Below are 6,727 nucleotides of genomic sequence, written 5' to 3'. Positions count from 1 at the left end.
GGTCCCAAATGGGGTAAGAGTGAGCTTAGGAGCAGTAGGTCTGCAGCTGTCCCAATCACCCCTTTCGTCTGTCATCAGAACCCACTATTTGGGAAGGTTCCCGGCACCCTGTCCCCAGAGTGGTTTATGAGGAGACCAGACATGGTAAAACCCTGCCCTAGCCCTGAGATTTCCTCCCACAGGATGTACTGGCTCTGAGTTGGGTCCATCAATCTGCTCTCAAACTTAATCTTTTCACACTGGCATGAGAAATATTTTTATAAATCTTTCTTTCAAAGGAAAATAACTTCTCTCTCCGAGCCACTATCGAAAGACCGGAGATTCTAGGGGCATTTCGTGCAGGCTTTCGAGGTGTTCCTCAACCCTCACTTGCATTTGGACAGAGCATGGTTGGAGTTCCTTTGCCTCACCCTTTCCTCCCGAGAGGGAAGAGAGGGTAATGCCGTGGACCCCGGCCTGAGATACAGGGCAGTGCCAGCTGTCCCCCACCCACCCTATCCCACTTTCTCCACTCTGCCAATTGACGCCCGCTCCTTGGAACTTCCTGATGGCAGAAAGATTGCCCCCACCCCCTGTGGCTCAATTCTGGGCCTCTGGAAGCAGGGCAGGGCTGTGGATCTCTCCTTCCTCCCGAAAGCAGGAGGGCTTTCCCTGGGAACTGGGGGCCTGCTGAGCTTTCAGTGGGCGTGAGACCACCATAAGGCTGATGCTCTGGCAGAAGTGGCACTTCTTAGGCTGGGGTGGCAGCTCGTACTTCTTAGCATGATGGTCTAGACCTCCACAGTGGTAGCACCTGTCTCTTGTGATCTGCGCTTCTGCATATTCTTCCCCTTTGGCCGCCTCTCACTCCCCATACAGAACACCCCACCAGGTCCGGCGACACGGATAGATTCCAGGCCCTTGGCAGACTTCTTAAAGGTGAACGCGACCACCTCACCCTCCTTCAGGCTCCAGAAGCCCTCCGTGTGCAGCTTACTCTGATGCACAAAGAGGCCCACTCGGGGGTCGAGCGCGACCCCTGCATCGGAGGTCTTGGACAGCAAGCTGAGCCCCAGGCGCACGTTGAACCACCCACAGATGCCGTCACCCTGCAGGAGCTGCGGCTCCTTGCCTCGCGCGCCGCTTCTCCCGCGCCGCCGCCGCCGCCTAGGCGCAGCCACCTGCAAACTGCTGGTTGGACACCGAGCCGGTGGTTGTCGCCGGAGCCCGCCACCCGGGGCTCCTGGTCTGGAGGCTGCTGGCCCCAGAGAAGTCCGGAGGCAAGGGCGGTCTTCTTGAATCTTTAGCTGTTCTTTAGTCTTTCCTTGAGTTTCATGATCTTGGCAGATTAAAGAATATAGACATTTCCTTCTGCAGGATGTCCCTTAATCTGGGCCTTTATGATGTTTTCTTAAGACCAGGCAGTCCATTTCTGATAAGAAGACCTCAGAAATGATGCTGTGGTCTTTTAAAGAGGAGCCTATGGCTGCCTTCCATCCCATCCCTGATGATGTCAATCTTGAACACCTGGTCAAGTTGCTGGTTTTATTCCGCCTTAAATTCACTCCTCTCTCTTTGTAATTGAGAAGCATTTTGTGTGAGATATTTCAAAAATTCTAACTCATTAAATCCTCAACTATAGCATTTTTTCATGGTTTCTGCCTGGATTAATGACCATTTTAAGACTGTCAAATGGTAAGTTTCTATGTCCATCCTTCTTTAGTTGGCATTCTACTGTAAGATAGATCTTTTTCTTTCTCCTCATTGATTTATTAATTCAATCATTTATTTATATCAGTATAGACTTATGGATCCCTACTTTATTAAATAGGTTGTAATTCATTACTATCATTATTTACTTTGATGCTCAACATTTTCCTGACTTTGGCCAGGAGTCCTTTTAAACTGACTCCTAAGTCTTTTTTGATACATACCCATCATTTTTTGAGCACTTCATTACACCCTGGCAAGCTTATCTTGTACATTCTCTACTGGAGCCCTGGAATCAATTGTTTATCTAAAAAGCCCCGCTTCCTTTTAGTGGAGAACGGTATTTGGAAGCCAAGATCTACTCTTGTGTCACTGCAACCAGACATTCTTGGCAAACAGAGCTGAAAGTATATATATATATATAGAGAGAGATATATATGTATGTATATATATATTTATGCATGTCCATTATCTATCTATCTAAAACAAGTTCATCCCAATATCTCCAATTCCAGTTTATTACTCGGGGTTATTTCTAGCCTTCTCCTTTCTTTCACTTTCTTCATCTGCAAGAAACATTATTGACAATATAGTTATATTTTCTCAAAATGACTGTGTAAATAATCCTCCTCCCTGCTGATTCCTCCACCACCATCTCCAATGTAAGGGGAGGGAGGAGAAGAGGGAAGGGAAGGCAGGGAAAGGTATAGTGCTTTTCAGTGTGCAGGACAAGCGTAGCCCTGAACTTGCACTATAGTATACTGCTAGTGAAATTTCCTAACTACTTTCCTTTTCTTTCAGTTTTTCTCTAGCTCCACATTTGTTATCACAATGACTATAGAGCATTTTATGGAGCTAGGCATAGACTAAGGTTAAACAAGTCCCTTCTGTTCAGCTATTTCTTGATTTTCCCCTCTTCCTCCTCATCTCTTCTGTCACTGATATTGTCTTATTTCTTGCTTGAATTGCTTCAAGAAAAAATTTTTTTTATTTTAAATTTTTAAAATTTATTTATTCTCCTCTCCTTCTTGTTTTGCACTCGCTCTCTGCTCTCTGTGTCTGCTAGTGTTCTTTTTAGCGGCACCAGGAACTGAACCCAGGATCTCCCATATGGGAGGGAGGCAACCAATGGCTTGAACCACCTCTGCTCCCACTTGTTGTGTCTCTCATTGTGTTTACTCACTGTGTCTCTTTGTTGCATCAAGTCATTATGTCAGCTCACCACACCAGTTTGCTATCTTGCTCATCTTCTTTAGGAGGCACTGGGAACCAATCCCAGGACTTCCCAGGTGGTAGGCAGGCACCCAACACTTGATCCACATCTGCTTCCCTGAATTGCTTTTTTTTTTTTTAAATTGTTTATTTACTTTATTTATCCCTCCCGTCCACACACACATGCAGATGGTTCCCTTGTTTGTCTGCTCATTGTTTGCTCACCTTCTCCAGGAGGAACTGGGAAATGAACCCAGGACCTCCCACATGAGAGGCAAGTGCCCAACAGCCTGAGCTACATCTGCTCCCCGTGGGCTGTGGCACCTGCTGGCTTGTGGCATGTGCTCATTGCACCATGGTGGTGTTTAGCTTGTTTTTGTGGTGGGGGTGGCATCTAGCTCATTGTTGTGGCAGGGACAGCATCTGCTCATCTTCTTTTAGGAGGCACCATAACCCAAACCTGGGACCTCCTGTGTGGTAGGTGGGTGCCCAACTGGTTGAGCCACATCCACTTCCCCTGAATTGCTTTTTAACGGTGTCCTAAATCTCGTTCCCTTCAAAATCTTCTAAATGCTTCTAAAACACAAAGCTGAGCACAATAATCTGCTTTAAAACTCCTCAGTGACTTCCTCTTGCTCCAAAGTCTTTAATGTAGCTTAGGACGACTTCTATAAATTTATGGATTCTTATTTTCTCTCCAAACCCTTCTCTAGTCACTTTCTTCATTGTCCTATGTCAGTAAACCCAGGTGCTTGGATTTCTACAAAGAAGCCATGTTGCCTGAGAAATCTTAGTCTCCTAGGGCTGCTGCATCAAAGTACCACAAGTTAGGTGGCTTAACACAACAGAAATGTATTCTCTCACAGTTCTGGAGGCTGGATATCAAGGTGTTGGTAAGGTCATGCTTTCCCAGGTAGGCGACAATCTGTCAATGCCTCTCTCCTGGCTGCTGGTAGTGTCTTATTGACAATCGATGGCATTGTCAAATGCCATCCTCCCCTCTGTCTGTGCCCAATTTTTTTTCTTCTTATGAGAACACCAGTCGTATTGGATTAAGGACCCCCTTACTCCAGTATGACATCATTTTAACTTGTCTAATTTCATCTGTAATGACCCTATTTCCAAATAAGTTCACATTATGAGGTACTGGGAAGTAGCATTTGAACATGTCTTTTCAGGAGACACAAGTCAGCCCATAACAGAAGACAACAATTTAGAAAGTGGATTCTGATGCCAGATGTTTTGGGTTTGAATCCTTTTTCATTGTCTACATAAGTGTATATTTTTGTGACCCAGTTGTAATAGCTATGTAACAAACCATCCCGACACTTAGCAGTGAAAAGCAATAATCATTTTAAGGCCACAAATACTGTCAGTCCAGATTCAGAAAAGAGCCATTGGGGAAGCTCTTCTGTGCTGGGAGTGGAGGGTGTACTTCTAACCTGGCTTCTGGCATTATTGGTGCCCAGGCTGGGGCACTGAAGGACCAGCTCAGCCAACATGGGGCCTCTCAGCACTGAGGTCTGGGGTAGCTGGACATTTTTATTGACAGCTCAGGGCTCTAGTGCATGTAGTTCAGCAAATCAAGCAGAAGCTTCCTGGCCTTGTTTTTTTTTTTTTAAGATTTATTTATTTATTTATGTCTCCCCTGCCCGCCCCCGGTTGTCTGTTCTCTGTGTTTATTTGCTGCGTCTTCTTTGTCCGCTTTTGTTGTTGTCAGCGGCACGGGAATCTGTGTTTCTTTTTGTTGCGTCATCTTGCTGCGTCAGCTCTCCGTGTGTGCGGCACCATTCCTGGGCAGGCTGCACTTTCTTTCATGCTAGGCGGCTCTCCTTATGGGGCTCACTACTTGTGCGTGAGGCTCCCCTATGCGGGGACACCCCTGTGTGGCAGGGCACTCCTTGCACACATCAGCACTGCATGTGGGCCAGCTCCACATGGGTCAAGGAGGCCCGGGGTTCAAACTGCGAACCTCCTATGTGGTAGACAGATGCCCTAACGACTGGGCCAAGTCCGCTGCCCTTCCTGGCCTTTTATTACCTGATCTCAGATGATACATAGTGTCACGTAGCTGTACTCTAATGTTCAAAGCATGATTCAAAGGAAGGGGAATAGATTCTTCCTTTCAGTGGTCTTAAAACTATCATGTCTTGGAAAATACTTTGTATTCCTATAACTCATTTTCTTCATCTGTAAATGGTGGTACCGGAAGTATGGGTTAAATGAGATATTATATATAGTGACCAATACACAGTGATCAATAAATATTAGTTCTTTTTGTTTTCCAATGACTTTCTGTTCTATTTCTTCTGCTTGGAATATTGCACTGATTAAGACATAGCCGGGTTAATACCTCCTCCAAAAAGTATTCTCTCACTCTTCAGTCTGAGTTAGTTGCTCTCCAGGGTTCCTTATGTCTACAATGTTTTACAAATGTCTCTTTTTGTCTTTGCCTTTCCTGCTAGTTTGTGAGGCCTTTAGGGAAGAGACAATCAATATAGTATCTTCAGCGTTGATCATGGTGTCCGCTACATAGCAGATGCTTCATAAATGCTTGACAAATAAATGTCTTTATTCTTAGAAGACAAGGTCCTGAGACCAAAGAAAGGATGGTCATACATCCCAACTTGCCTAGGATATTCCCCTTTGCGTCTGTTGTCGTAGCACAATTAATGGCATCCCTGTTTATTCTCAAAAGGTTCCCAGTTTGGATAATTAATTATATAGCAACTATCCAAAGAGCCTTCTGGAGTCTGTATAACATTAATAAAGGAAAGACTGCCTTGACTCTCTGACACTATCTCCTCTTAGTAGTAAAAGTGCTTATGGGTAACACTGGAGCCTGGGAAACTCACCTTTTACCCAGGTGGTAGGGAAGCTGTTGAAGGAAATATCCCTTATGATGTCACCGTGAACCAGCTTGTAGCACTGAGTCACCTGCAGCATTTCCCAAAAGTGAGTTAAGAAACTATTTCCCTTTGACTCAGGGTGTGGGTGGCTGTCACTTTCCCATAGTGACTAGAAAGAAATCACCTGGGTAGCCTTGACTTATATTGAAGAGATAGCTTCATGTCAGCGCTAAAGCCCCTTCTTATTGTTCCCTATTGAAGTTTTTCAGGAAGTGTTGGCTGGGGAGTTCTCTCAGACTGCTCCAGAGGAGCTCTGAAATGGAAAAAAGTGAGATTAGGACTAAACTGTAAATGAGCTAATGCTCTGATGTCTGCACTTACCTGGAAAAACAGGTTTTAAAGATATGGGAAATCCGTCCATCAAGATCACTCAAGAACGGTGTTTGAAAGAATGTGTCATCGCCTTGGGTAGTCCTGCCAATCTCCATTTTTGGAAGTGAACAGGGACTTTTTAAACTTTTGCCCGGTCTTCCTTGTTTTTCAAGACCCAGTTTCAAGTGCTGCTTGGTCCAAGAAATTTTCCTGGGTTGCCTAAGACTGTCTCACCTCTTGACCCCTCCTGGCCTGCCCCCACCCCCAAACATCTGAGCTCCCTTTTATTTTTTTAAAGTACTCATCTGGCAATTCTCCTGCCATGACAACAACCTTCAATACAGCACATGATGTGTGCCAGGCACTGTGCTGAGGGCACTACACCATCATTCCTCGTAATCCTCACCGCTAGCACCGTTAGCTGGGTTTTACAATAAGGAAACCCAGGTAACAGTGTATTGTTATTTATGTCATTAGCGTCACATTATCCCTTTTCAAGTAACCTCCGGAGAACTGGAATCAGGCTCTTTATCTCTTGGTATCTCAGCTCCCCTAACATACAGTAGGAACTAAAAGGAGCAAGTTGTTGGTGATAATGGCAGGTG

The 6,727-nt window shown here is 45.2% G+C and overlaps 1 pseudogene; it reads right to left on the bottom strand.

The window, feature by feature from the left end:
• Window positions 1-579: 579 nt before the first annotated feature.
• Window positions 580-6,238, bottom strand: LOC101434221 (protein lin-28 homolog A pseudogene; annotated as a pseudogene).
• Window positions 6,239-6,727: the final 489 nt, after the last annotated feature.

The sequence above is a fragment of the Dasypus novemcinctus genome, chromosome 11 (genome assembly GCF_030445035.2).
Source record: "Dasypus novemcinctus isolate mDasNov1 chromosome 11, mDasNov1.1.hap2, whole genome shotgun sequence".
NCBI classification, from domain to species: Eukaryota; Metazoa; Chordata; class Mammalia; order Cingulata; family Dasypodidae; genus Dasypus; species Dasypus novemcinctus.
The sequence above is the reverse complement of the archived record's forward strand: the minus strand, read 5'-3'. Positions and strand labels throughout refer to the sequence as shown.